At 38.2% G+C, this 27,893-nt stretch overlaps 1 long non-coding RNA gene across 1 annotated transcript; it reads left to right on the top strand.

The window, feature by feature from the left end:
- Positions 1–9,055: 9,055 nt before the first annotated feature.
- Positions 9,056–27,701, top strand: LOC147380328 (uncharacterized). The gene is made up of 3 exons (XR_015169408.1): positions 9,056–9,355; positions 25,885–26,102; positions 27,063–27,701. It is a non-coding gene; the product is annotated as an uncharacterized LOC147380328 (long non-coding RNA).
- Positions 27,702–27,893: the final 192 nt, after the last annotated feature.

A 27,893-nucleotide genomic window follows, 5' to 3' on the forward strand; every position in this document is an offset into this window, starting at 1 on the left:
TCCCTATCAAGCTACCAACAGTATTCTTCACAGAGCTAGAACAAATAATTTCACAATTTGTATGGAAATACAAAAAACCTCGAATAGCCAAAGCTATCTTGAGAAAGAAGAATGGAACTGGAGGAATCAACCTACCTGACTTCAGGCTCTACTACAAAGCCACAGTCATCAAGACAGTATGGTATTAGCACAAAGACAGAAATATTGATCAATGGAACAAAATAGAAAGCCCAGAGATAAATCCACGCACCTATGGACACCTTATCTTTGACAAAGGAGGCAAGAATATACAATGGATTAAGACAATCTCTTTAACAAGTGGTGCTGGGAAAACTAGTCAACCACTTGTAAAAGAATGAAACTAGAACACTTTCTAACACCATACACAACAATAAACTCAAGATGGATTAAAGATCTAAACATAAGAGCAGAAACGATAAAACTCCTAGAGGAGAACATAGGCAAAACACTCTCCAACATACATCACAGCAGGATCCTCTATGACCCACCTCCCAGAATATTGGAAATAAAAGCAAAAATAAACAAATTGGATCTAATTAAAATTAAAAGCTTCTGCACAACAAAGGAAACTATAAGCAAGGTGAAAAGACAGTCTTCAGAATGGGAGAAAATAATAGCAAATGAAGCAACTGGCAAACAACTAATCTCAAAAATATACAAGCAACTTCTACAGCTCAACTCCAGAAAAATAAATGACCCAATCAAAAAATGGGCCAAAGAACTAAATAGACATTTCTCCAAAGAAGACATACAGATGGGTAACAAACACATGAAAAGATGCTCAACATCACTCATTATCAGAGAAATACAAATCAAAACCACTATGAGGTACCATTTCACGCCAGTCAGAATGGCTGTGATCCAAAAGTCTACAAGCAATAAATGCTGGAGAGGATGTGGAGAAAAGGGAACCCTCTTACACTGTTGGTGGGAATGCAAACTAGTACAGCCACTATAGAGAACAGTGTGGAGATTCCTTAAAAAACTGGAAATAGAACTGCCTTATGATCCAGCAATCCCACTGCTGGGCATACATACTGAGGAAACCAGAATTGAAAGAGACACGTGTACCCCACTGTTCATCGCAGCACTGTTTATAATAGCCAGGACGTGGAAGCAACCTAGATGTCCATCAACAGATGAATGGATAAGAAAGTTGTGGTACATATACATAATGGAATATTACTCAACCATTAAAAAGAATACTTTTGAATCAGTTCTAATGAGGTGGATGAAACTGGAACCTATTATACAGAGTGAAGTATGCCAGAAAGAAAAACAGTACTACAGTATACTAATGCATATATATGGAATTTAGAAAGATGGTAACAATAACCCTGTGTACAAGACAGCAAAAGAGACACTGATGTATAGAACAGTCTTTTGGACTCTGTGGGAGAGGGAGAGGGTGGATGATTTGGGAGAATGGCATTGAAATACGTATAATATCATATATGGAACGAGTCGCCAGTCCAGGTTCGATGCATGATACTGGATGCTTGGGGCTGGTGCACTGGGACGACCCAGAGGGATGGTATGGGGAGGGAGGAGGCAGGAGGGTTCAGGATGGGGAACAGATGTATACATGTGGCGGATTCATTTTGATATTTGGCAAAACCAATACAATATTGTAAAGTTTAAAAATAAAATATAATTTTTAAAAATAAATAAATAACAAAAGCAAATAAATAAATAGATAAAGTGAAGCCTTGAAATTGCAATGTAAGCAGCAGCCAACGTGCCAGAGACTGGTGCTGACATATGCTAATTGTAATCCTTTAAAAATCTGCTCATTAAAACAAGATTTATTAGGCAACCTTGGCAAACCTGATTCCTTACTTCACATACCAAAGGGCAATGGAATTTGTTTAAATAAAATAGAATAATTCTGCCTTCTAACTAATTTTGATAGGTCCTGTGTTCCCATTTAATCTGAATCAGTGATGCATTACTATGATGTAACAGTTGCAAAGCATCTCCCAATAAAACAGAAAAAAATGTACAAAAAAAAAAAAAAAATAGGGAAGGGGTATGCATTCAGTGACCAGCTTGCTAGCTTCACCATATTTATCAAAGCAGAGGGCTTGTGGGCTCAAGATTTACAGCCTGTGACCTTTGGTAAGTCGGTTAAACCCTCGGTGTCTCAGTTTTCTTCTTTGTGAAAATGGACCTGGTATTTCTCATCACCCTGACTTATGGTGGGACCTAAAAATCCTGGGGAAACACCACCCCTGGTTTCCCTGAAGCTCTTCTCAGTAGTTGGTTCTCCATGCTCAATACCACTCTTTCTTCAGTGCCAAATAGCACTCCTCTGAGAAGCCTTTCAGCATCACTTATTCAGCTAAGCCTGGCTAGTGTCCCCAGGGAGAAAGAGGGGAAGAGGGAGGGATCAAGGAGGGAGACCTCAACAAGGGCAAAGTTAACTTGGGGAGGTCTTTAGATTTAAATTTATCTGAATGATATGTTTGCATCAAGTAAAGACCAAATAAAACCCCAGAAATCTGTATTAAAAAAAAAACAAAAAAAAGGAACAGTAGTGATAGAAAAAGGCAAGAATGATTGAGGGAGGGGAATGGACTAACATCTCATAACACGAAACTCTGATAAGGCTTTATGTGAAAAAATGAGTTTCTGGTCTAACTGAGGTCTTCTGATTCTTCAGCCAAATAAAGTTGGTTAAACTATCAAAGTCTCCTCAATGGTGAGACTCAGGTAGCTACAAAAAAGAGAGAAAAAGAGGGCTGCCCCACGTGAACAGGACCTTCCATTGCCTGGTGCATGGAAGAAGAAAATACAAGAAGGAACACATGCAGCATGCTGTCTCCATGCCTGTAAGTCTTCACTCTTTCCGGGAATGGAGTTCATTTTGAATTATGAGATACTGATCAGATTCTTAGGATTTGAGGAGAGTCGGACAAGGCAGGGGTAAGGAATGCAGAAAGGGTAGTGATTCAGGAAAGGAGACAGGAATATTCCTTTTCCTGTGGTCAGAAGCAGGTATTTTGGAAAACTGAGAGAGAAAAGGAGGCAAAATTGTCTGACATTCCCCAACAAGCTTGTTTTATAAGGTATCGGTTAAATGAGAGGAGATTTTGAAAATGATCAGCTTTGGGTCACACGATTCTACTAAGACAGTTTGTCAGCAGAACAAATTAAAGTGAAGCTCTTAAAATGAAACAGGAGTCTCCCAAATAATGAGCTATTTTAAGCAAACTCTAGTGATTGTCACCAGTGACGTGACTGGCTCATAATGTTGCCTCCATATTTGTTGTCTATGTCAGGGAATGAATGGTATGCTCTGCCAGTTACTGACAGTATATAAAGGTCCATGGGGAGGAGACACACACACTTCAAGAACAGCCTCCTGCAGTCCACCTGAATCCTCTTGCCTTGACAACATGTGTTGTAACTACTACGGCAACTCCTGTGGCTATGGCTGTGGAAAGAGCTATAGCTGTGGGTTCAGCCCCTATTATGGCTGTGGATATGGAAGTAGATATGGCTGTGGATATGGCTGTGGATACGGCTGTGGATATGGGACAGGATATGGCTGTGGATTTAGCCCCTATTATGGCTGTGGTTATGGAACCAGATATGGCTGTGGATATGGCTCTGGCTATGGCAGCTACTGGCCAGTTTGCTACAGGAGATGTTATTCTTGCTGCTAGAACATCACCCTCTTAGCCTAGTATGCTTTGAAAAGAGGAGTCTAAAGATAATACTGCTTCAAGAATCTGTAACCCATGATTTGTGCTTGCAAGAAATTGTATACATGACAGAGGTTTTGACCTCCAACTACCCATTTTTAGATTGACGTCCTTGAGGTCTGAAGATCAATGGTGATATCATCTGACTCTTCCAAATTTAGCCTTTACTCCTTAATCTCTGAGTCTCTGTTATGACTGTGTTAATGATCCTAACATTCTAAAGCTTGGATAACCCCTTATCCTCAATAAAAATGGCTCATTGCTTCTAACAAATCTCTGTGTACTGCTTATGAATTAGTCTTTCGTGAGGTGCTATGGCCTTTTTCAAAGACTGGGCTAAGAGGTTGCTTGAACCTTGAGTTCGTTGATATAATACAAGCATTTCTTCTTGTATTTGCACCAAAAATAATACCTTCTCCAACTATTTCTTGTATCTCACATGGTCACGCACTCACATACACAAGCACAAATCTCACAGTATTTCAGAACCATGCTGAACCATGCAAATCTCAATGTGTCGAGAATGGAGCTAGAGGAGACAGTGGAGGAGGAATGACACACATTCAGGTGGTCATGACAAAGTCCAGGTGCAGGAGAGACAATCTGATTTCCTGCAGAAGTACTGGAATAGAAGAGATGCTTCCCAGAAGCAATGAGAAATTGGAAGCAGAGTTGGGTGTTAGGCACTTGAAAATAAAGAACTAAGGAATGTATATTCTTTGCAGCCAAAGATGGAGAAGCTCTATACAATCAGCAAAAACAAGACCAGGACCTGACTGTGGCTCAGATCATGAACTCCTTATTGCCAAATTCAAACTTCAATTGAAGAAAGTGTGGAAAACCACTAAACCATTCAGGTATGACCTAAATCAAATCCCTTACAAATATACAGTGAAAGTGAGAAATAGATTTAAAGGACTAGATCTGATGGACAGAGTGCTTGATGAACTATGAACGGACTTAGTGACATTGTACATGAGAAAGGAATCAAGACCATCCCCAGGAAATAGAAATGCAAAAAAGTAAAATGGCTGTCTGAGGAGGCCTTACAAATAGCTGTGAAAAGAAGAGAAACAAAAAGCAAAGGAGAAAAGGAAAGATATACACATTTGAATGCAGAGTTCCAAAGAATAGCAAGGAGAGATAAGAAAGCCTTCTTCAGTGATCAACTCAAAAAATAGAGGAAAACAATAGAATGGGAAAGACTAGACATCTATTCAAGAAAATTAGATATACCAAGGGAATATTTCGTGCAATTTGGGCTCAATAAAGGACAGAAATGGTATGGACCTAACAAAAGCAGAAGATATTAAGAAGAGGTGGCAAGAATACACAGAAGAACTGACAAAAAAGATCTACATGACCCAGATAATCAGGATGGTGTGATCACTCACCTAGAGCCAGACATTCTGGAATGTGAAGTCAAGTGGGCCTTAGGAAGCATCGCTATGCACAAAGCTAGTGGAGGTAATGGAATTCCAGTTGAGCTAGTTCAAATCCTGAAAGATGATGCTGTGAAAGTGTTTCACTCAATATGCCAGCAAATTTGGAAAACTCAGTAGTGGCCACAGAACTGCATAATGTCAGTTTTCATTGAAATCCAAAAGAAAGGCAATGCCAAAGAATGTTCAAACTACCGCACAACTGCATTCATCTCACGATTAATAAAGTAATACTCAAAATTCTCCAAGCCAGTTTTCAGCAATATGCAAACCGTGAACTTTCAGATGTTCAAGCTGGATTTAGAAAAGGCAGAGGAACCAGAGATCCAATTGCCAACATCCACTGGATCCTCGAAAAAGCAAGAGAGTTCCAGAAAAAAATCTACTTCTGCTTTATTAACTATGCCAAATCCTTTGACTGTGTGGGTCACAATAAACTGTGGACAATTCTGAAAGAGAAGGGAATAACAGACCACCTGACCTGCCTCTTGAGAAACTTATATGCTGGTCAGGAAGCAACAGTTAGAACTATGTATGAAATAACAGACTGGTTCCAAATAGGAAGATGAGTACGTCAAGGCTGTATATTGTCACCCTGCTTATTTCACTTATATGTAGAGTACGTCATGAGAAACACTGGACTGGAAGAAGCACAAGCTGGAATCAAGATTGCCGGGAGGAATATCAATAACATCAGATATGCAGATGACACCACCCTTATGGCAGAAAGTGAAGAAGAACTAAAGAGCTTTTAGATGAAAGTGAAAGAGGAGAGTGAAAAAGTTGGCTTAAAGCTCAACATTCAGAAAACTAAGACCAGGCATCCAGTATCGTCACTTCATGACAAATAGATGGGGAAACAGTAGAAACAGTGGCAGAATTTTTTGGGGGGGCTCCAAAATCACTGCAGATGGTGATTGCAGCCATGAAATTATAAGGCGCTTATTTCTTGGAAGAAAGTTATGACCAACCTAGAAAACATATTAAAAAGGAGACACAGTACTTTGCCAACAAAAGTCTGTCTCATCAAGGCTATGGTTATTCCAGTGGTCATGTATGCATGTGAGAGTTGGACTGTGAAGAAAGCTGAGTGCAGAAGAATTGATGCTTTTAAACTGTGGTGTTGGAGAAGACTCTTGCGAGTCTCATGGATGGCAAGGAGATCCAACCAGTCCATCCTAAAGGAGATCAGTCCTGGATATTCATTTGAAGGACTGATTTTGAAGCTGAAACCCCAAGACTTTAGCCACCTGATGTGAAGAGGTGACTCATTTGAAAAGACCCTGATGCTGGGAAAATTGAGGGAAGGAGGAGAAGAGGATGGCAGAGGATGAGATGATTGGATGGCATCACCAACTCAATGGACATGATTTTGGGTAAGCTCCAGGAATTGGTGATGGACAGGGAGTCCTGGCGTTGAAGAGGCCTGGTTCATGGGGTTGTAAAGAGTTGGAAACACCTGAATGACTGAACTGAACTGAACCAAACCAGTTCATCTCTATTGCATGTTGTAAAATGTCTTTTTACACATTATCTCAATTCATTTTCACATCCTCTTAAAATAAATAGAGTGGGTCTTGACAAACAAGTGTTGGGAGAAAGAAGCTGAGGCTCAGAGTGATTAAGTCACTATCTTGAAATCACACAGCAACTGAGTGTCAGAGCCAAGTTTTCATAGTCTTCTGCTAGTGAGCTCACTGCCATATGCTCCTCCTGGCCAGGCCCTTTCCTGCTTATGGAAGCAGTATGCGCTGTGCTCTAAATAATCTGAAGAGAAAAAGAAAAGTCTGAGTGTTCCTCTCTACATCTGCTTAGTGATTACACACCTCCACTGGTGGTAATAAATGCACAGAAAGACTTGTTGTCCCACTCCCTTATCTGACTGGCCAGTTCCTACTCAAGCCTCATGTCTAGTGCCCCATCTTCTCAGAACTCTTTCCTGACTCTCACAGCACTAATAACTTTCCTTATTTTATAACTTTCATAACACATGGCTACAAAAACAATTACTTCATTTCTTCTTTAAATCCTACTATGTTACTCCTACATAAAATTATGAATTCACTGAGAACTAGGCTCATTGGATGGATAGAGGAGAGATTCATACATAAATACCTATATCAGTTCAGTTCAGTTCAGTCACTCAGTTGTGTCCGACTCTTTGCAACCCCAAGGACTGCAGTACATGAGGCCTCCCTGTCCATCACCAACTCCCTGAGTTTGCCCAAATTCATGTCCACTGAGTCAGTGATGCTATCCAACCAACTCATCCTCTGTCATCCCCTTCTCCTCCTGCTTTCAATTTTCCACAGAATCAGGTTCTTTTCAAATAAGTCAGTTCTTCATATCAGGTGGCCAAAGTATTATAGTTTCAGGTTCAACATCAGTCTTTCCACTGAACACCCAGGACTGACCTCCTTTAGGATGGACTGGTTGGATCTCCTTGCAGTCCAAGGGACTCTCAAGAGTCTTCTCCAACACCACAGTTGAAAAGCATCAATTCTTCGGCACTCAGCTTTCTTCACAGTCCAACTCTCACATCCATACATGACCACTGGAAAAACCATATCCTTGACTAGATGGACCTTTGTTAGCAAAGTACTGTGTCTCCTTTTTAATATGCTGTGTAGGTTGGTCATAACTTTCATTCCAAGGAGTAAGCGTCTTTTAATTTCATGGCTGCAATCACCATCTACAGTGATTTTGGAGCCCAAAAAAATAACGTCTGACACTGTTTTTACTGTTTCCCCATCTATTTGCCATGAAGTGATGAGACCGGATGCCGTGATCTTAGTTTTCTGAAGGTTGAGCTTTAAGCCAACTTTTTCACTCTCCTCTTTCACTTTCAACAAGAGGGTCTTTAGTTCTTCTTCACTCTGCCATAAGGGTGGTGTCATCTGCATATCTGAGGTTATTGATATTTCTCCAGGCAATCTTGATTCCAGCTTGTTCTTCCTCCGGCCCAGCGTTTCTCATGATGTACTCTGCATATAAGTTAAATAAGCAGGGTGACAGTATACAGCCTTGATGTGCCAGGAGCCGGCATATTGCATATTGAGTGCAGCGCTTTCCACAGCATCATCTCTCAGGATCTAGAATAGCTCAACTGGAATTCTATCACTGCCGGGAGCCAGTGTGAGGAATTCCGCCCATGACAAAGGTCATGAGGAAGGAGGCTCGGCATACGCAAAGGCGGGATCAAGCCTCAGGAGTCCCCCTGGAAATTCTTGAGCATCTACCCCCAAAACCAGATTCTGCCTACTTTCTGCTTTGCGCTTTCACCTATACCTCTGACTTTATGGGGGGCTGTCCCCCACTACCTCTCTCTCAAAAAAGAGTTAGCTTACAGCTCCAGTTAATAATTCCTGGGTGTGACAGTGTTTAACCTACAAACTCCTTTGGAAATCCTCTAGCCTGCATAAATAGGTTTTTCCAGCCACATGTGATTGTTCAGAGCCTCCCAACTGTGAGAGGCAGGAGATGTTCTAAACTGTCTAAACACAGATCCCTTTGAGTAGTTAAAAGATTGATTAGAAATTGTATTGGTGAAGGGTTTTTCACTTATTGGGCCAATGTTTGCTGCTAAGTCTCCATACTCCTTACCTACTGTGTCCTTGGCAGTGTATTGATTGATATAATGGGTGTATAGAAATGTAAGTAGTAGCCTCAATGTTTGTAACCTTGGACCCTTGAGTTAATTCTTTTCTTGATTGAGCCCACCTCACCTTTGCCCTATAGGAATGCAGCTTTGTCCAATGCTTTTTTGGGGGCTGGTGCCTGACTTTGGAATAATCACCTTTAGAGAAAGATAAGTTTCTTAAAATGTTAACAGGCCTCCTGGCCAGAAGATGATGTAATTCACCTGAACTTTTGCATAAGATAAGTTTGAAAGCCTGGCTTCGATTAGGACCAGGAACTGCTGTCCTTGCATGACTCCACCCCTTCCCCCATTATCCTCTATGCACAACTTAAGGTATAAAAACTACTTTGGAAAATAAAGTGCGGGCCTTGTTCACCGAAACTTGGTCTCCCCATGTCGCTCTCTCTCTCAAATTCTGGCTGAGTCTCCATCTGGAGCACAGAACCCGCCATGCTTGCTAATTATGCCTGGGCTTCTAGGATCCAACCGGGGAGGCCTCAGTGTCTCCTGTCCTTCGGGAGAATGGAAGGACGCCTGCGGCCTAGGTAAGTGGTGCTAAATTCTTGTCTTGAAGTTGTATTGGTCTCCCGCATAAACCAAGCTATTCAGCCCCTTTTCTCCACTGAATTTTCCTACTGAGCTATCCTTATCCTATTACTCTTTATATCTTTGATAAAATATTCAAATAAATAGGTCGCCGACACCGTCCCTGCTTCGAATACCCTGGATCAGCTGGGGCTTCGAATACCCTGGATCAGCCGGGGCTGGTCCCCGGCATTGATGTACTCCTTTTTCCTATTTGGAACCAGTCTGTTGTTCCATGTCTACAGCATGTAGAACCCAAGGATGCTACTAATACTCCAGGGCACAGACCAACATGTAATAACTAAAAGAAAAATAATCGAGAATGTCAGTAGTACTGAGAATAGAAACATTACAGTATACTTGTGTGTTTACAAACAAGTTTCTTCCAAACCTATTCTTGTTTCTCACTCGAAGCTACACATCTGAACTTTCTATTGCCAAACATGTAGGTGAAAAAAATGTGTGGCTTTTAAAAGTTTCAGTACAGTTCAGTTCAGTCGCTCAGTCATGCCCTATTCTTTGTGACCTCATGGACTGCAGCAAGCCAGGGTTCCCTGTCCATCACCAACTACCAGAGCTTCTTCAAACTCATGTCCATCGAGTCGGTGAGGCCATCCAACCATCTCATCCTCTGTTGTCCCCTTCTCCTCCTGCCTTCAATCTTTCCCAGCATCAGGGTCTTTTCAAATGAGTCAGTTCTTCACACCGGGTAGTCAAAGTACTGGAGCTTCAGCTTCAGCATCAGTCCTTCCGATGAATATTCAGGACTGATTTCCTTTTGGATGGATTGGTTGGATCTCCTTGCAGTCCAAGGGACTCTCAAGACTCTTTTTTTGAACAACACAGTTGAAAAGCATCAGTTCTTTGGCATTCGGTTCTTTTTATAATCCAACACTCACATCCATACATGACTACTGGAAAAACCATAACTTTGACTAGATGGACCCTTCTCAGCTAAGTCATGTCTCTTCTTTGTAATATGCTGTCTAGATTGGTCACAGCTTTTCTTCCAGTGAGCAAGCATCTTTTTCTTTCATGGCTGCAATCACCATCTGCAGTAATTTTGGAGCCCAGGAAAATGAAGTCTCTCCCTGTTTCCATTGTCTCCCCATCTATTTACCATGAAGTGATGGGACCAGATTGCATGATCTTTGTTTTCTGAATGTTGAGTTTTAAGCCAGCAATTTCATTCTCCTCTTTCACTTTCATCAAGAGGCTCTTCAGTTCCTCTTCACTTTCTGCCATATAGGTGGTATCATCTGCATATCTGAGATTATTTATATTTCTCCCACTAATCTTGATTCCAGCTTGTGCTTCATCCAGCTTGGTATTTTGCATGATGTACTCCGCTTAGAAAATGAATAAGCAGGATGACAGTATACAGCCTTGACTTACTGCTTTCCCAATTTGGACCAGTTCATTGTTCCATGTCCAGTTCTAACTGCTGCTTCTTGACCTGCATACAGGTTTTTCAGGAGACAGGAAATGTGGTCTGGTATTCCCATCTCTTGAAAGATTTTCCTCAGTTTATTGTGATCCGCACAGTTAAAGGCTTTGGCATAGTCAATAAAGCAGAAGTAGATGTTTTTCTGGAACTCTCTTGCTTATTCTATTTTATTTAATTTTTTTCAGTTGAATTTTCACTTATTTGCAACATAGGAACTTACAAAAGTAAAAAGTTTTAATGTATTTATTACTTGTAATATCATTAAAAACCACCAAATTCTTAGGAATATATTTTATAATTTATATATAAACCTCTACACTAAAAACTGCAGAAAATTATTAAGAAAAACTGAAGAAGATCTAAGTAACAATTAGACAGATTAGACCCATCAGCATATTGCAAATGTATCAGTTCTCCCCATTTTGATCTAAAAATTCAAAATCTCATTAGATTTTACAGTGCCAACTGACTGACTAGCACTGTCAATTGTTCCATTTTAAAGTTTGGTGGGGGGGGGTGTTATTTTTGTTTATCTCACTTGCTTAGTTGTACCTTTCATAATCTTTCATAATCAAGCAGATTCCAATACTTGTTATTTTTTACAATAAGAACCATGAAGTCTTCTACTGCACACTCAAATTTCAACAACAGTGAGATGAGTGGTGATCCAGTACTTTATTGAAGGCCTTCAGAAGAAACTTTCACCAAGCTTCTGATTTCATTTCTGAGAATTTTCAATATTAGGCATTTTTCCTTCAGCTGAGAAATCATTAAACCTTTTTTTTTTCTTCTATTGATTACGGGTATAATCTTATGATTCTACTATGTTGAATCATGAATGGTGGGCATAAAGAAAATATATCCTCATTCCAATCATCATTATGCTTTAGTTTTCTTACCTTTCCCATCCTCATTGCTATTTGAAATTTTAAGTTTGCTTCACAAATTCTCTACAGTAGGCATTTTGCGTTTCTTTTTTTTTTTTAATATATGTAATTTTTATTTATTTATTTATTTTTAAAAATTATTATTATTTTACTTTACAATATTGTATTGGTTTTCCCATACATCAATATGCATCCTCCACGGGTATACACGTGTTCCCAATCCTGAACCCCCCTCTCACCTCCCTCCCCGTACCATCCCTCTGGGTCATCCCAGGGCACCAGCCCCAAGCTTCCTGTATCCTGCATCAAACCTGTACTGGTGATTCGTTTCTTATATGATATTATACATTTCAATGCCATTCTCCCAAATCATCCCCCCCTCCCTCTCCCACAGAGTCCAAAAGACTGTTCTATACATCTGTGTCTCTTTTGCTGTCTCATATACAGGGTTATTGTTACCATCTTTCTAAATGCCATATATATGCATTAGTATACAGTACTCGTGTTTTTCTTTCTGGCTTACTTCACTCTGTATAATAGGCTCCAGTTTCATCTACCTCATTAGAACTGATTCAAATGAATTCTTTTTAATGGCTGAGTAATACTCCATTGTGTATATGTACCACTGCTTTCTTATCCATTCATCAGCTGATGGACATCTAGGTTGCTTTCACGTCCTGGCTATTATAAACAGTGCTGCAATAAACATTGGGGTACACGTGTCTCTTTCAATTCTGGTTTCCTTGGTGTGTATGCCCAGCAGTGGGATTGCTGGGTCATATGGCAGTTCTATTTCCAGTTTTTTAAGGAATCTCCACACTGTTCTCCATAGTGGCTGTACTAGTTTGCATTCCCACCAACAGTGTAAGAGGGTTCCCTTTTCTCCAGACCCTCTCCAGCCTTTATTGCTTGTAGACTTTTGGATCACAGCCATTCTGACTGGCGTGAAATGGTACCTCATAGTGGTTTTGATTTGTATTTCTCTGATAATGAGTGATGTTAAGCATCTTTTCATGTGTTTGTTAGCCATCTGTATGTCTTCTTTGGAGAAATGTCTATTTAGTTCTTTGGCCCATTTTTTGATTGGGTCGTTTATTTTTCTGGGATTGAGCTGCAGGAGTTGCTTGTATATTTTTGAGATTAGTTGTTTGTCCATTGCTTCATTTGCTATTATTTTCTCCCATTCTGAAGACTGTCTTTTCACCTTGCTTATAGTTTCCTTTGTTGTGCAGAAGCTTTTAATTTTAATTAGATCCCATTTGTTTATTTTTGCTTTTACTTCCAATATTCTGGGAGGTGGGTCATAGAGGATCCTGCTGTGATGTATGTCGGAGAGTGTTTTGCCTATGTTCTCCTCTAGGAGTTTTATAGTTTCTGGTCTTATGTTTAGAACTTTAACCCATCTTGAGTTTATTTTTGTGTATGGTGTTAGAAAGTGTTCTAGTTTCATTCTTTTACAAGTGGTTGACCAGTTTTCCCAGCACCACTTGTTAAAGAGATTGTCTTTTCTGTATTGTATATTCTTGCCTCCTTTGACAAAGATAAGGTGTCCATACATGCGTAGGTTTATCTCTGGGCTTTCTATTTTGTTCCATTGATCTATATTTCTATCTTTGTGCCAGTACCATACTGTCTTGATGACTGTGGCTTTGTAGTAGATTCTGAAGTCAGGTAGGTTGATTCCTCCAGTTCTGTTCTTCTTTCTCAAGATAGCTTTGGCTATTCGAGGTTTTTTGTATTTCCATACAAATTGTCAAATTATTTGTTCTAGCTCTGTGAAAAATACCGTTCGTAGCTTGATAGGGATTGCATTGAATCAATAGATTGCTTTGGGTAGTACAACACTTTGCTTTTCAATGCCGCTGCCAAAGCAGAATTTCTGGCCATAATTCCCCTGGTTTACTGAAAAGCCTTCCATCTTTATTGCATTATTTCTAAACCTTTTCACTCAAGCCTCTCCATACCTAATGATGCCTGCAGAACCACCTCTACTCTGTGCATCATGGAATAACCAGCTCTGGTTATAATACCTTGCACATAAGTTGGGCTCAATTAATATTTCTCTAATGAAAAATTGATAGATTAAGTCAATTTCTGTTCAAATATTTGTGTGTCATTTACAAAGTAATAGATATTTGGATTGATTATCACCATTTTGTCATTTCACTGAGCTGAATGTCTCAAGTGTTCTTTAACTAGTGAAAGTATGAAAGTGTTAGTTGTCCAGATGTGTCCAGCTCTTTGCAACCCCATGGACTGTAGCCCGCCAGGCTCTGCTATCCATGGAATACTTCATGCAAGAATATTGGGTTGGATAGTCATTGCCTTCTGCAGGGGATCTTCCCAACCCAAGGACTGACCCCAAATCTGAGCTGCAGGCAGATTCTTTACTGTCTTAACCACCAAGGAAGCCCTCTTTAACTAAGGGAGTCACAACGTTTCAGATTTTGAAGGTATGTTAAGAGTTACTTTGTGAAAACTCTTTTCTAGATGTGTGAATTATCTCACACATGCCTAACAAATCATATTGTTACAAAACTTTATAAAATTTTTTGCATTTACACTTGCTACTGCCCTTTCTTTGCGATTCACATCAGCTTATTTGTCACAAGTTCAAAATACCTCCCTGAAGTAGCTCTTTAATACAACTTTTACTCATTTAGCTATTTTATTCCGTCCACTCCAATTGTCAGTTTCAAATTATCTGAATTACTTATACTGTTGGTTTTTGTATACGCACATGCTAGAATATAACACTGAAAGCAAGAGGCTTGTCTTTAATTTACCTACATTGCCTTCACTGTCTAATTTGAGACCCTTTCAAAAATATTCAAAAGTCTCAGTTAAGTGATTGAAATCAATTTCCTCAACCTCAGTATATGCAAATACATAGGCAATTACATCAAAACAGACATATGACGGTATTTCTATTATTACTTTTCTGTTGCTTAGTTCCTGACGCTCGTGTTCTTAATTCCTGTATCTAATGCTAATTCTCATGAACCTGGAGAGTGTCTCTTCCATTCCTTTAAGCTCTCAGGTCGTCTTTTGTCTACCTTGGACTTTGCATCAACTTCCTGAAGAAAGTGGCATTCTTCCTCCTCTTTGCCCTTTAGTTCCATCCTAGACACAGTGGGATTTACAAAGCACAGTTCTGAAATACTGGGAGATTTGTGCTTGGGTATGTGAGTGCCTGAGAACATAAGATACAAGAAACAGGTGGAGAAGACATTATTTCTGACACAGATATGAAAGAAGTGTTTGCATTATATCAAAGAAGAGCTCAAACTTCATGCATCACGTTTGCCCAGTTTTCAACTGAGTCTACAATGCCTGGAAAAAGACTAATTCCCAAGCAAGTACGCAGAGATTTGATAGAAACAATGAACCATTTTTATTGAGAACAAGTGATTTTGTTAGGATCATCAATACAGTCGTAACAGAGAGTCAGAGAATAAAGACTAACATTTGCAAAAGAGTCAGAGATACTACCAAGAAGATTCAGGGCTCAAAGACACCAATCTAAAGTGGGTATTTACAGATCAAAGCCTCTGTCATGCATGTGATATCTTGCAAGTGGAAATCGTGGGTTATAAATCCTTGAATCGGCATTATCTTTAGATGCTTCATCTCAGAAGCAAAAAGGGCTTAGTTAGTGCTGTTCTAGAAGCAAGAAGAATAACATCTCCTGTAGCAAACTGGCCAGTAGCTGCCATAGCCAGAGCCATATCCACAGCCATATCTGGTTCCATAGCCACAGCCATAATAGGGGCCAAATCCACAGCCATATCCTGTCCCATATCCACAGCCGTATCCTGAGCCATATCCACAGCCGTATCTACTTCCATAACCACAGCCATAATAGGGGCTGAACCCACAGCTGTAGCTCTTTCCACAGCCATAGCCACAAGAGTTGCCGTAGTAGTTACAACACATGTTGTCAAGGCAAGAGGGTTCAGGTGGACTGCAAGGCGATGTTTCTGAAGTGTGTGTGTGTCTTCTCCTTCCCTTGGACCTTTATATACTGTCAGTAATTGGCAGGACATACCATTCATTCCCTGACACAGGCAGCAAATATGGAAGCAACATTATGAGCCAGTCACTGTTGACCAATAATGCTTTGCTTAAAATAGCTTCTTATTTTGGACACTCATTTCATTTAAAGAGCATCATTTTAATTTTCCTCTGCCAAAGAATTTCTCACTAGAATCATGTGCCCAAACACAGACACCCATTTTCAAAACCTCTTATCATTTAGTATATATCTTATTTTAAAAGGCTTGGGAGGAAATGTTTAAAAAAATTCCCCTTAATTTTTTCTTTTTTATTTTCACATCTACCTCTGATCACTTGAAAACAAATATGTCTGTTCATTTTCTTGAATCATTGTAACTTCTTGCCAGAGTTCTTCACCCAGATACCTACTGCCTGATACCAATTGGCATCTTATTGTAGAACTCAAGGATGCTCCTAATTCTCCAGGGCACAGAACAACATGTAATAACATGTAACCAAAAGAAAAATAATCTAGAATGTCAGTACTACTGAGAATAGAAATATTACACTATAGCTGTGTGGTTGCAAGTAAGTTTCTCTCTCTGTGGATGTCTAAATCCAAACATACTCTTCCTTCTCACTCTAAATTAAACATCTGGACTTTCTAATGCCAAAATGTAGCCAAAAAATGTGTAGCTTTTTAAGTTTCAGTTCAGTTCAGTCGCTCAGTCATGTCCTACTCTTTGCCAACTCAGGGACTGCAGCAAGCCAGGGTACCTGTCCATCACCAGCTCCCAGAGCTTACTCAAACTCATGTCCATTGAGTTGGTGACGCCATCCAACCATCTCATCCTCTGTTGTCCCATTCTCCTCCTGCCTTCGATCTTTCACAGCCTCAGGGTCTTTTCCAATGAGTCAGTTCTTCGCATCAGGTAGCCAAAGTACTGGAGCTTTAACTTCAGGATCAGTCCTTCCAATGAATATTCAGGACTGATTTCCTTTAGGATGGACTGGTCTGATCTCCTTGCAGTCCAAGGGACTCTCAATAGTCTTCTCCAACAACACAGTTCAAAAGCATCAATTCTTTGGCATTCAGTTTTCTTTATAGTCCAACTCTCACATCCATACATGACTACTGGAAAAACCATAGCTTTGAGTAGATGGACCTTTGTTTGCAAAGTAATTTCTTTGCTTTTTAATATGCTGTCTAGGTTTATCATAGTTTTTCTTCCAAGGAACAAGCGTCTTTTAATTTCATGGCTGCAGTCACCATCTGCAGTGATTTTGGAGCCCAAGAAAATAAAGTCTGTCACTTTTTCCATTGTTTCCCCTACTATTTGCCATGAAATGATGGGACCAGATGCCATGATCTTAGTTTTTTGAATGTTGACTTTTAAGTGGAGTTTTCATTCTCCACTTTCATTTTCATCAAGAGGCTCTTCAGTTCCTCTTTCACTTTCTGCCATAAGGGTGGTGTTATCTGCATATCTGAGGTTATTGGTATTTTGATATTTCTCCCAGCAATCTTGATTCCAGCTTGTGCTTCATCCAGCCTGGCATTTTGCATGGTGTTCTCTGCTTAGAAGTTAAATAAGCAGGATAACAGTATACAGCCTTGACTTACTCCTTTCCCAATTTAGAACCAGTTCATTGTTCCATGCCCTTTTCTAACTGTTGTTTCTTGACCTGGATACAGATTTCTCAGGATATGGCTAAGGAGGTCTGGTATTCCCATCTGTTTCATAATTTTCAACAGTTTTTTATGATCCATACAGTCCAAGGCTTTGGCATAGTCAATAAGGCAGAAGTAGATGTTTTCCTGGAACTCTCTTGCTTTTTCTATATTAAAGTTGGGGGAGTGTTGTTTTTGCTTATCTCACTTGCTTAAGTGTACCACTATCTTTCATAATCAAGCAGATTCCAATACTTGTTATTTTTTACAATAAGAACCATGAAGTCTTCTATTGTACACTCAAATTTCAACAGTGAGATGAGTGGTGATCCAGTACTTTATTGAATGCCTTCAGAAGGAACTTTCATCAAGCTTCTGATTTCATTTTCTGAGAATTTTCAGTATTAGGCATTAATCCTTCAGCTGAGAAATCATTCAACCGTTATTTTTTCTTCTATTGATCATGGGTATAATCTTATAACTCGGCTATGTTGAATCATGAATGATAGGCATAAAGAAAATATATCCTCATTCCAATTATCATTATACTTCAGTTTTCTTACCTTTCCTGTCCTCCTTGCAATTTGAAATTATAAGTTTGCTTCAAAAATTCTCTGTAGTAGACACTTTGCTTTTCAATGTCACTGCCAAAGCAGAATTTCTGGCCACAATTCCCCTGGGTTACTGAAAAGTCTTCCATCTTTATTGCATTATTTCTAAACCTTTTCACGCAAGCCTCTCCATACTTAATGATGCCTGCAGAACCACCTCTATTCTGTGCATCACGGAATAACCAGCTCTGGTTATAATACCTTGCACATAAGTTGGGCTCAATTAATATTACTCTAATAAAAAATTGATAGATTAAGTCAAATTTCTGTTCAAATACTTGTGTGTCATTTACAAACTTATAGATATTTGGATTGATTATCACCATTTTGTCATTTCACTGAGCTGAATGTCTCAAGTGTTCTTTAACTAGTGAAAGTATGAAAGTGTTAGTTGTCCAGATGTGTCCAACTCTTTGCAACCCCATGGACTGTAGCCCGCCAGGCTCTTCTATCCATGGAATACTTCAGGCAGGAATATTGGGTTGGATAGTCATTGCCTTCTGCAGGGGATCTTCCCAACCCAAGGACTGACCCCAGGTCTGTGCTGCACGCAGATTCTTTACTGTCTGAGCTACCAAGGAAGCCCTCTTTAACTAAGGGAGTCACAACGTTTCAGATTTTGAATGTATGTTAAGAGTTAGTTTGTGAAGACTCTTTACTGGTTATGTAAGCTATCTCATACATGCTTACTAAATCATATTCTTCTAAAACTTCATGGACTTCTTTTCCCCCTTTACATTTGCTACTGTCCTTTTGAATCTTTCTTTGCAATTTGCATGAGATATCGCAAGGTGAAAATACCTCCCCGAAATATCTCTTCAATGCTTCAATCCTTACTCTCTTTCCCACTAAATAGTTTTATTCTCACATCCCAACTATCAGTTTGAAATTATCTTAATTATTTTTTATTTTCTTATTCTTCACCTACTAGAATGTAAACACCGTGAGAGCAGGAAATTTTTCTTTAATTTTTCTACTTTGTCTTCAGTGTCTAAGATGAGACCCTTTCAAAACTACTCAAAACTATTTACCAACTAAGTGACTGGAAACAATTTCAACATCAGTGTATACAAACAAATACATTTGCATTTCCATCAAAAGCAGATGATATGATAGAATGTTTTGACTTTCATATGCATTCTTTAGTCTCATGTGTTGGATACCTATCTCTGCTTCTTATTTCTCATATATGCTGGAAAATTCCCCTTGCTTTCCATTATTCCTTTAAGTACTCAGGCCACCTCTTGTTTATTTTGGAATTTGCATTAACTTCCTGAATAAAGTATCATTCCTCTTCCTCTTTCACCTCCAGCTCCATCCCAGACACAGAGACATTTGCAAAGCACAGTCCTGAAATACTGAGATTTGTGCTTATATAAGTGAGCGCTTAAGTATGCGAAAAACAAGAAACAGGTGGGAAAGACATTATTTCTGATGCAGGTATAAATAGAAATGCTTATATCAAGAAGAACTTCAAAGTTCAGCTTCATATTTGCTCAGTTTTCAACAGAGGCCATAACACCTCAAAACAAAAATTATGCACAAGCAAATACACAGAGATTTGTTAGAAACAATGAACCATTTTTATTGATAACAAGGGACTTCCCCAAGAGTAGGGTATTCGGATCATTACTACAGAGAGTCAGAGATTAAGGGAGTAAAGGTTAACATTTAAAAAAAGACAGATGATACCACCATGGAGCTTCAGGCCTCAAAGGTGCCAATCTTAAAAACAGGTAGTCGAAGGTCAAAGCTCTGTCTTGAATGGAATTTCCTGCGTATAGAAATCATGACTTCAATCCTTGAGTCAGCATTGTCTTAGATGTGTGGTTTCAGACATAAATGGTGTTTTGGGTGGTGACGTTCTAGCAGCAAGAAGAATAACATCTCCTGTAGCAGACTGGCCTGTAACTGTGGTAGCCAGAGCCATATCCACAGCCATATCTGGTTCCATAACCACAGTCGTAATAGGGGCTCAATCCACAGCTATAGCTGTTTCCACAGCCATAGCCACAGGAGTTGCCGCAGTAGTTACAACACATGTTGTCGAGGGAAGCAGATGCAGGTGGACTGCAAGGCGATGTTTCTGAAGTGTGTGTGTCTTCTCCTTCCCATGGACCTTTATATACTATCAGTAAGTGGCAGAGCATACCACTCATTCCCTTACATAGACAACAAATATGGAAGCGATCACCACGTGCCGGTCACTTTTGACAATCGATAATTTGCCTAAAGTAGCCAGTTATTTTGGAGATATTTAAAGAGCATCATTTTAATTTGCTCTGCCAGAGAATTTTTTCAGTAGAATCATGTGCCTCTAAACAGATACCCATTTCCAAAATTTCCTATCATTTAATATATATCTTATATTAGAAATGCGAGGAGTAATGTAGAAAAATTTTGCCCCCTTTTTCTCTCTTCTTTCTTAAATCATTTGCCACTGGCCATAAGAAATGAATATTCCTACCTCCTTTCTTGCATCATTGCAAATTCATTTATAGAAGCCAAAGATGCTGATGAAACTACAAGGCACAAGAAGCCCCCAACAAGAAAAAAATCTTCTCCAAATTGTCAATAGTAGTAAGAAAAGAAATCTTAGTTTATAGCTACATATTTATAAATGATTCTCTATCTGTAGATGCCTAAATCCAAACATATCCTGTCCTCTCATCTAAAGGAACACCGGACCTTTCTATCATCAAAAATGTGGTCAAAATGTTTTTGTTTGTGGACTTTTTTTTTGCATATCTTACTTGTATAGATTGTACTTTCATATCACCATTTTCAGAATCAGGCAGGTTCCAAATTTTTAAGTTTTTTTTTTTTTTATTCAACTATATTTGATTTACAATATTGTGTTAGTTTAGGGTGTAGAGCATAATGATTTAGTATTTTTGAAGATTATACTCCATTAAAAATTATTATAACATAATAAATAATTCACCATGCTATATAGTACATCTTTATCGCTTATCTATTTTATAAACAGTAGTTTGCATCTGCTAATCCAGTGGCACTAATTGGTCCCTCTCCATTGCTATCTCCTTTCATAAGCAAAAGATTGTTTTCTATATCTTTGGGTCTCTTTCTGTCTTACATATGCATTCATTTTATAATTTTTAGAGTCTTCATATAACTGAAGTAATATAGTATTTGTCTTCCTCTATCTGCCTTATTCCTCTGCCTGAACATCTTTCACTAAGCATATTCTCTAGATCCATCCATTTTGTTGCAAATGGTAGTATCTCATTTTTATGTCTGAGTAATATTCCATGATGTGTTTATGTACACCATATCTTCTTAAATGAGCTGAGAGATGTTTGAATGCTTCCATATGTGAGATATTATAAACAGTATTGCTAGGAACACTGGAGTGTATGTATCTTTTCAAGTTAGTGTTTTCACTTTTTCTGGATATGTACCCAGGACTAGAATTGCTGGATCATATGGCTGTCCTATTTTTAGGTTTTTATGGAACCTCCATACTGATTTCCATAGTGGTTGAACCAATAATTTTCATTGCCCAAGAGTGTTCAAGTGGTTCCTTTTCCCATATCCTTTAAAACTTCTGATATTTACTGATTGCTTTGGTGATACATATTCTGACAGATGTGAGTTGATATTGCATTATTGTTTTAATTTGCATTTTTCTGATAATTGGTAATATTGAGCATCTTTTCTTGTCCTGTTAGCCATCTGTGTGTTCTATGTGCCTTTTTATGCCAATACCATGCTATTTTGATTACTGTAGATTTACAATATAGTCAGTTTGGGAGAGTTATATCTCCAGCATTATCGTTTTTTTTCTGAAGAGTGCTTTGCCAATAAGTAGTCTTTTGTTGTTCTAGTTTTAAGATTATTTTTCTGTAAATTTTATAACTATGTACGGATTATTCTAGTTCTATGAATTTTAGGATTTTTTGGTCTAGTTCTGTAAAAACCATCATGTGTACTGGATAGAAATTGCATTAAATCTGTAGATTTCTTTGGGTATTATGGCCATTTTAATAATATTAACTTTTCCAATATCCCAAGGGAATGGGATATCTTTCCATTTTTGCATGTAATTTTCAATTTTCTTTATCAAAGTTTTATGGTTTTCAGAATATACTTCTTTCGCTTCCTTAAGTTGATTCCCAGGTATCATTTGTAGAACCAATTAAATAGGATTTCTTTTTACTTTCACTTCCTAATATTTCATAATTAGTGTATAGAAACATAACAGATTTCTCTATACTCATCCTGTAACATACAATCTACTGAATGAACTTATTAGCTCTAAGAGTTTTTCGGTGGAGACTTTCGAGTTCTCTGTACAAAGTACATCATCTGCAAGTAGTGACAGTGTTACCTCTTCTTTCCAATATGTTTTATTTCTTCTTGTTACTGCAGCTAGAATGTCCAAATCTACTTTAAATAGAAGTGGTGAGAATGAGCATCTTTGTCTTATTCCTGAATTTAGCAGGAAAGATTTCACCTTTTCACCAATGAGTATTATATTGGCTGTGAATTTCTCATAAATAGTCTTAATATATTCAGTTATTTCCCCCTAAACCACTTTGATGAGAGTTTTTAACTTGAATGGATGCTGATTTTTTTTAAACTATTTTTATGCATTTATTGAAGTGACCATGTATTTTTTGTCTTTCTTTTTGTTAACATAGGTGTATCACAGTGATTGATTTGCATATGTTAAATTGTCTCTGTGACCTGGGATTAAATCCAACTTGATCACAGTGAATGACGCTTCTTTGTATTTTTTAATTTGGTTTGCTAACATTTTGTGGAGGGTTTTTTTTTTTTTTTTTTGGTAGTGTTTTTCTCTAGTTTGGTAGCAAGGTAATGGTGGTCTAGTATTGGGATAAATTAGGGTATGTTCCCTCATCTTCAGTTAGCTGGAATAGTTTGACAAGGATAAATAAGTTATTTTATATATGTTTGGTAGAATTCCCCTGGAAATTTTTTGAATTGCTGGTTTAATTTCATTTCTGGTGATCAGTGTGTTCAAATGATTTGCCTCTTCTTAACTCAGTCTTGGTATGCTCTGTGTTTCTAGGAATTTGTGTTTCTGCCAGGTTATCCAGTTTGTTAGTATATAACTGTTCACAGTATTTTCTTATGATTTTTTGTATGTCTGTGGTATCTCCTAGTCCTAGGGATTGGAAGGTAGAAAAATATATACCCTGAGGAGGAAATCTGTGAAGTGAAGTGAAGTGAAGTGAAAGCTATTCAGTCGTGTTTGACTCTCTGTGACTAGAGCCTGCCAGGCTCCTCTGTCCATGGAATTCTCCAGGCAAGAATACTGGAGTGCATAGCCATTCCATTCTCCAGGGGATCTTTCCAACCCAGCGATCAAACCCAGGTCTTTTATATCTTCTGCATTGCATGCAGATTCTTTACCATCTGAGCCACCAGAAAAGTCCATATATAGTCCTAATTATGGGAATCTTTAGAACATATTTCACATGGATATTTAAAACCTACTGTTTAATAAGCCTTTGATCTTGACTCAAAAGTCTTACTGCGAGATGATACTTAGTTCAAATTATCAAAATAGACATAGTCCTAGAAATAAAATATTTTTCTACTATGGACTGATCTTTTTACTCCTGTGGAGTTTCAAAACTACTGATATCAAATTTTTGCATAAACATGTTCCCAAGACATATGCTTTAAAAATAGAACATAAAGTTATTCTTTAGTTTCTGAACTTGAAAATACGCATGATTCCTTGTCCATTATGTTGACATAATGTTGACACTGTATTTTGGGTAATAAATTACTATACAAAATTGCCCAGTCAGAGTGCAAAAAGGTCAATAGATAGGTAATTTATATTCAGATGAGTTTTGCTTCCTCATCATAAAAGCTTTTTTAATTAGGGCATACATATGTGTATACCATAGAATGACTTCTTTTATGTTACGAAGCTATTACATTAAATTCAGACTAAATCAGGATTACAGCAAAAATTAATATGGCTATTTTAAAGCTATTACTAAACAAGAATTTAAAACTATAGAATAAGAAAAATGAGATTTCAAAAATTTAATTTTTATTGGAGTATAGTTGATTTACAATATTGTGCTAGATTCTGCTGTACAACAAAGTGAATCAGTTATATATATACCTATATCCACTCCTTTTTTTAGATTCTGTTCTTATATAGGTCATTACAGAATATTGGGCAGAATTCCCTGTGCTATACAGTAGATTTTTATTAGTTATCTATTTTATATATAGTAGTGTGAATATGTCACTCTCAACCTCCCAGTTTATCCCCCCTTCCCCACCCCACTCCTTGGTAACCATGCTTGTTTTCTACTTCTGTGACTCTATTTCTGTTTTATAAATAGGTTCATTTGTACTATTATTTTTAGATTTCTTAGAAATCTAAAAAAAGCAGTATCATATATTTGTCTTTCATTGTCTGATTTACTTCACTCTGTATAAGAATTTCTAGGTCCACCTTATCACTGCAAAAAAAAAAATTATTTAAAATTTTAATTTATGTTTGGATTCTAAAAAGTGCATACTTAAATAACATGTATTAAATGATAATCACAAAAATAAATGTATATAGCCAAGAGGGGAAAAAAAAAAGGAAAGTGAGATAAAGGGAATAGCATTTATTGAGTAAAATTCCTGACCAGAACACTAAATAGGTATGAAACATAAGGAAAACAAATATGTAAAAATAGGTAGACCTCATTTTAGAAAGAAGAAATTTGCATTTAGACAATTTAATCATATAATCAAATGTCTTTACAGTATATGTGGCTCTCCAATGTTTGACTATATGTTTGATTTGATTCATCCATTTTTATGGAAGAATATTGAGTCCAAATTATCAGGGACTGTACTTAGAGTTGGTTATTCAAGGACGCACAGAATAGGAGTTGTCTTTACTGTTTTAAACCAGTATCCAGAGATCTGAATGGAAAGGTATTAGAAATAATGCAATAAAGATAAAAGAGTTTTTCAATAATCCAGGGATACTGTGACCAGAGAGTGTGTTGGCTGTGGTACTGAAAAGTAAAGTGTCTGTACCAGAGAATTTGTCAGGTAGAATTTATAGTTTTTAATTTCAAGACAGACAGAAAAGGCAAGAAACTGAAGGATAAGAAAAATGGAATGAGAATATATTTTCTTTATGTTTATGGTTAGGGGTGAAACAGCAGAGTGTTCAAATTAGACCAGTGACCAATATCAGAAAAACCGGTAGAATGATTTCTCAACAGAAGGAAAAATGTCTGATAATGAAACGTCTCAAAAATTGAAGTTGGCAGCCTTGTGAAAATCCCTGTTAAAGGCATTCAATAAAGTACTCGATCACCACTTATTTCTTTGTTGTCGAAATTCAAGTATATCCAGTGGAAAGAATGATCTTGACTTTATACTCCCTTCCAATTCAGATTTCATGGTTGTTACAGTGAAAAATAATCTAAATTTTGGAGTCTGCCAGATTCTGAAAAAGTTGATTTAAATAAAACATAGAAACTAAGATAAGCAAAAAAAAAGAAAGGAAAAAATGTCCCGCTACCCCAACAAACAAAGCAACATGACTGAATGTTTGGTCATGAAAGGTTGAATGTTTGGTAGGAAGTTACATTTCAGTTAGTGAGGCAAGACATAGTTTTAATAAACTTTGACAAGTGCTTTGACATGTATCTGCACATAAGAGCCAGGAGGTGCTGGCGGTGGTGGCTTAGATGCTAGCTCATGTCAGACTCTTTGCAACCCCATGGACTGTATACCCCACTAGGCCCCTCTGTCCTTGGAATTTCCCAGGCAAGAACACTGGAGGGGGTTGCCATTTCCTCCTCCAGGGGATCTTCCAGACCCAGGGATCAAACCTACATCTCTTGCATTGCAGGCAGATTCTTTCCTGAGCCACTAGGGAAGCCCCAGGACCAAGAGGAGGATGATCCAGTTCAGACAATAAAACGGAGGAAAGGCATCTCACAGGAGCTGATTACAGATCTGAATTTTGATGTACAAATAGATTTTTTTTAAGCCAAGAAATTTGGTGGCAAGAAAAATATTAACAGCAGAAGAAATGATACTCATTTCCCTCTTTTACATGTCAAAAAGGTAAGTGTGTTAGAGAGGATTATTTAGAAGAAAGGAGACATATTATATTGTAAAGTCACAATGAACATTTTTGTAGAAGGTTGAGAACTTCTGATTAATGTACATATGAATAAGGATAAAATTGAGTTTTGTGGTACTTGATGTCATGAATGTATTAGGAGCTGAGATGGGCTTTTGCTGTAAGTATCAGAGTGACCCCACTTACCTTTAGCCTTTGAACTAAATGTGTAAGGAACAGTAGTGATATAACAAGGTAAGAATGATTGAGGGAGGGGAATAGACTAAGGCTTTATGTGAAAAAAATGAGATTCTGGTCTAACTGAGGACTTCTGATTCTTCAGCCAAATAAAGTTGGTTAAACTATCAAAGTCTCCTCAATGGTGAGACTCAGGTAGCTACAAAAAAGAGAGAAAAAGAGGGCTGCCCCACGTGAACAGGACCTTCCATTGCCTGGTGCATGGAAGAAGAAAATACAAGAAGGAACACATGCAGCATACTGTCTCCACGCCTGTAAGTCTTCACTCTTTCCGGGAATTGACTTCGTTTTGAATTATGAGATACTGATCAGATTCTTAGGATTTGAGGAGAGTCGGACAAGGCAGGGGTAAGGAATGCAGAAAGGGTAGTGATTCAGGAAAGGAGACAGGAATATTCCTTTTCCTGTGGTCAGAAGCAGGTATTTTGGAAAACTGAGAGAGAAAAGGAGGCAAAATTGTCTGACATTCCCCAACAAGCTTGTTTTATAAGGTATCGGTTAAATGAGAGGAGATTTTGAAAATGATCAGCTTTGGGTCTCACGATTCTACTAAGACAGTTTGTCAGCAGAACAAATTAAAGTGAAGCTCTTAAAATGAAACAGGAGTCTCTCAAATAATGAGCTATTTTAAGCAAACATTAGTGATTGTCAATAGTGACGTGACTGGCTCATAATGTTGCCTCCATATTTGTTGTCTATGTCAGGGAACGAATGGTATGCTCTGCCAATTACTGACAGTATATAAAGGTCCATGGGGAGGAGACACACACTTCAGAAACATCCTCTTACAGTCCACCTGAATCCTCTTGCCTTGACAACATGTGTTGTAACTACTACGGCAACTCCTGTGGCTATGGCTGTGGAAACAGCTACAGCTGTGGATTGAGCCCATATTATGGCTGCGGATATGGAAGTGGATACGGCTGTGGATACGGCTCAGGATATGGCTGTGGATACGGCTCAGGATACGGCTGTGGATATGGGACAGGATATGGCTGTGGATTTAGCCCCTATTATGGCTGTGGTTATGGAACCAGATATGGCTGTGGATATGGCTCTGGCTATGGCAGCTACTGGCCAGTTTGCTACAGGAGATGTTATTCTTGCTGCTAGAACATCACCCTCTTAGCCTACTCTGCTTCTGAAATGAGGAATCTAAAGATAATACTGCTTTGAGGATCTGTAACCCATGATTTGTACTTGCAAGAAATTTTATACGTAACAGAGGTTTTGACCTCCAACTACCCATTTTTAGATTGACGTCCTTGAGGTCTGAAGATCAATGGTGATATCATCTGACTCTTCCAAATTTAGCCTTTACTCCTTAATCCCTGAGTCTCTGTTATGACTGTGTTAATAATCCTAACATTCTAAAGCTTGGATAACCCCTTATCCTCAATAAAAATGGCTCATTGCTTCTAACAAATCTCTGTGTACTGCTTATGAATTAGTCTTTCATGAGGTGCTATGGCCTCTTTCAAAGACTGGGCTAAGAGGTGGCTTGAACCTTGAGTTCTTTGATATAATACAAGCAT

Source organism: Bos grunniens, chromosome 1 (assembly GCF_055505025.1).
Source record: "Bos grunniens cultivar Pamir isolate PY7600 chromosome 1, Bosgru_T2T1.0, whole genome shotgun sequence".
Lineage (NCBI taxonomy): Eukaryota > Metazoa > Chordata > Mammalia > Artiodactyla > Bovidae > Bos > Bos grunniens.